The following is a 3313-nucleotide window of genomic DNA, read 5'->3' as shown; positions in this document are numbered from 1 at the left end:
TCTCTATTCTGTTCCATTGATCTACGTGTCTGTTTTTGTGCCAGTACCACACTGTCTTGATGATCACAGCTTTGTAGTACAACCTGAAATCTGGCATTGTGATGCCCCCGGCTCTTGTTTCCTTTTCAATATTCCCCTGGCTATTCGGGGTCTTTTCTGATTCCACACAAATCTTAAGATGATTTGTTCCAACTCTCTGAAGAAAGTCCATGGTATTTTGATAGGGATTGCATCAAATGTGTAAATTGCCCTGGGTAGCATTGACATTTTCACAATATTAATTCTTCCAATCCATGAGCATGGAATATTTTTTCATCTCTTTGTGTCTTCTTCTCACAGAAGAATTTTAAGGCCAAAACATAGTGGGTTTTCTTCACCTCCAGGGACAAATTGGATGCTTTGCTCAAAACCACATTAAGCTTCTAGTTCAAATCCCAACCCAACCTTGTGACCTCCTGCACTGAAGTTCTTTCCGTTGATTAAAGCTGATAGGGTCAGTTTGACTCCTGGTTGAAGGGTCTGAGTATATAACCCAGTCCAACTGGGCTGGCATTATTTACTTCAGCAAATAGAGAAGTTCTACAATCCAGCTTGTATTTAGCAGCGATGCCAAAACAGGTATTGTTACTGCCGGCTGTCCACGCAAGGTTTATTGATGTTTCAATCTTCTCATTAACCTTCTGGTAGATAGACCCTCCAAATTCAATGCCATCATTCACATGAGTGTGCAGCTGAAGTCTGCAGCCTTGTAGCCCAGGGCAAAATTATTCTGTGACAGTTTGTATTTGGCTGTGTCAAAACTCATCTGATGGCCAGCAAGCCAACCTTCAAAGGCTAACAGCCCAGCCATAGATGATTGGTCCAGAAAAATCTATATCAACATTACTGCCAACACTGAAACAATCTCGTTTATAGGAGGCCTTCAATTTTCCACTCTTCTTTCCTGTGTTCGGTACAAATATGGTATCAAGAGTCAGTTTCAACCCTTCAGCCAACTTATTCTCCAAAGAGATTTTTGTTCCAAGAGTATTGTCTGTGTTCTATTTCTGGGTGAAGGTAAGTCCATAGTTACAGACCTTATATTTGGTTTCTAGGTTGCCTGACGCATTCCCTGTATCAGTGTAAGCATGACCAGAAGTAGAAAATTCCACTCCACTACAAGACTTGGTTCTCAGATCTATTTTGACCATGCTGAATCTATATCCTTTATTGAAGACAGCCTTGGCGGCCTTTCCTAGGTCACAGTAAGTGAGTGTGTTACACATCTCTCCAATCAGAGGGCCTGTCTCCACTCCCCCAAGGCAATGCTGAAGGTCTTCCAATAAGAATAGTTTCTTACATTACTATGGTACCATCTTCATGCCTAACAAAATAAACAGTATATTTCCTTGAAATATCTGAAATCCAGTCCATATTTAAATGATCTCAAAGATGCATTTTTATTCTTAGTTTGATTTGGAATCTAAATGAAGTCCCATATTACATTTCATTATTTAGTTTCTGGTTTGTGTTAATCAATTTATTTTAAAATTCATCTTGATGTGTTTCCTTTTACTTTTTTCCATTTTAAAAAAATTCTACTTTTCCAAATACTTTCTTTCCTTTTTTTTTTTTTTCTTTTTGAAAAAAGATTCTCGCCTTATATCTGGGAAACCTAGTATTTTTTTTTTAAGATTTTATTTATTTATTCATGAGAGACACACACAGAGAGAGAGGCAGAGACACAGGCAGAGGGAGAAGCAGGCTCCATGCAGGGAGCCCGACGTGGGGCTCGATCCCAGGACCCCAGGATCACACCCTGGGCTGAAGGCGGCGCTAAACCGCTGAGCCACCCAGGCTGCCCGAAACCTAGTATTTTTTATTTTTTAAAAGCATCTCCTAAATATAAAATATATATTAGTCAATTGCTTTTTTAAAAAAATAAATCATTGAAAATATCTAGCTAATAGAGTGCTGAAGAGTAAGAGAAAACATTCCTTGGATAATGTGACTTAAGTTTTATGTGTTTGCCAAGTTCATCTGGGTCAGAAAAAGAAGCTCTCTTTTGTTATAAATTTTTATGTGTGGGCACCTGGGTGGCCCAGTGGCTGAGCATCTGCCTTTGCCTTGGGTCGTGATCCTGGGGTCCTGGGATCCAGTACTACATAGGGCTCCCTGAGGGGAGCCTGCTTCTCCCTCTGCCTATGTCTCTGCCTCTCCCTGTATCTCTCATGAATAAATAAATAAAATCTTAAAAAAAATAAATTTTACGTGTGATGGCCTTCCCTCAGAATTAGGACTTTTCTTACTCATTCCTTAAAGAAGTTTTCTAGTCAAAAAGAAAAAGGGATAAAAGCCCATGTTTGTTTTTAGCAATCTTTAGAGACAATATAATGCAGTAGTAGAAAAAAATACCAGTTGGAGTTTTAGGGAGTTAGTTAGATACCTGGGTTTAATTCTGCCTCTATGTAAAACTACTGATTTGAGTAAGTCCTGTACATTATCCGAGCTTTCACTTCTTCATGAGAAAGGCTGACCTAACTGATGGACAAAATATACCTGGAACATTTTAAAATTCTGTCATGATATGTAACCCTCCAAAACCCCCCAGACCAATGAAATCCTTTTTTGTCTCCCCCTAAAGCTATACCAATGTCTTCCTTAGGCTTCCATATGACGGTTGTTCTTCAAAGCAGGTTCTTTGGTGTTGGGAACTAATTTCCCTGATGCTGCCAAAACATTTTAGTAAATACTTTCAGACTCAGTCTACAAGACACACAAGAAAATAAGTACTAATACTTGATGGCCACATCCTGTATGATTTAATAAGTATTTGTTGCAGGTCTGCTACTTAGATGAACTTTGCTAAGTGCTGGGGTTGCCAGGGCAGAGGTGGATGTGAAGATGAATGAGACAAAGTTCCTGCCTGCTACAGAACTGGTGATCTGGTTGGAGTGGGGATGTGGGCACACACAGGTGACAGCTACATGGAACGAATAAAAGCTCTGGTGGGGGGCGGAGAGGGGGGGTAGATATCTTCCACACAGTCTTACTATCTCCAAAGCTAAGATCCTTCTATAACTTTATATTTTAAGGAGGATAAAGTGACTCCCAAGTGATAATTATCAAAAGTGATTCTCCTGTCGTCACTAGATGACACTAGGTTGAAGCCAAAACAAACACACTACACACTCAGTAATTTAAATAACTAATAAATGAGCCTTTAAGAAGTAAGGATGTTGGGACACCTAGGTGGCTCGGGGTTAAGCCCCTGCCTTTGGCCGGGGGAGTGATCCTGCGGTCCTGGGATGGAGTCCCACGTCAGGCTCCCTGC

The 3313-nt window shown here is 40.3% G+C and overlaps 1 pseudogene; it reads right to left on the bottom strand.

The window, feature by feature from the left end:
* Positions 1-414: 414 nt before the first annotated feature.
* On the bottom strand, positions 415-1265 carry LOC121485191 (annotated as a pseudogene).
* Positions 1266-3313: the final 2048 nt, after the last annotated feature.

Source organism: Vulpes lagopus, chromosome 2 (genome assembly GCF_018345385.1).
Source record: "Vulpes lagopus strain Blue_001 chromosome 2, ASM1834538v1, whole genome shotgun sequence".
Lineage (NCBI taxonomy): Eukaryota > Metazoa > Chordata > Mammalia > Carnivora > Canidae > Vulpes > Vulpes lagopus.
The sequence above is the reverse complement of the archived record's forward strand: the minus strand, read 5'-3'. Positions and strand labels throughout refer to the sequence as shown.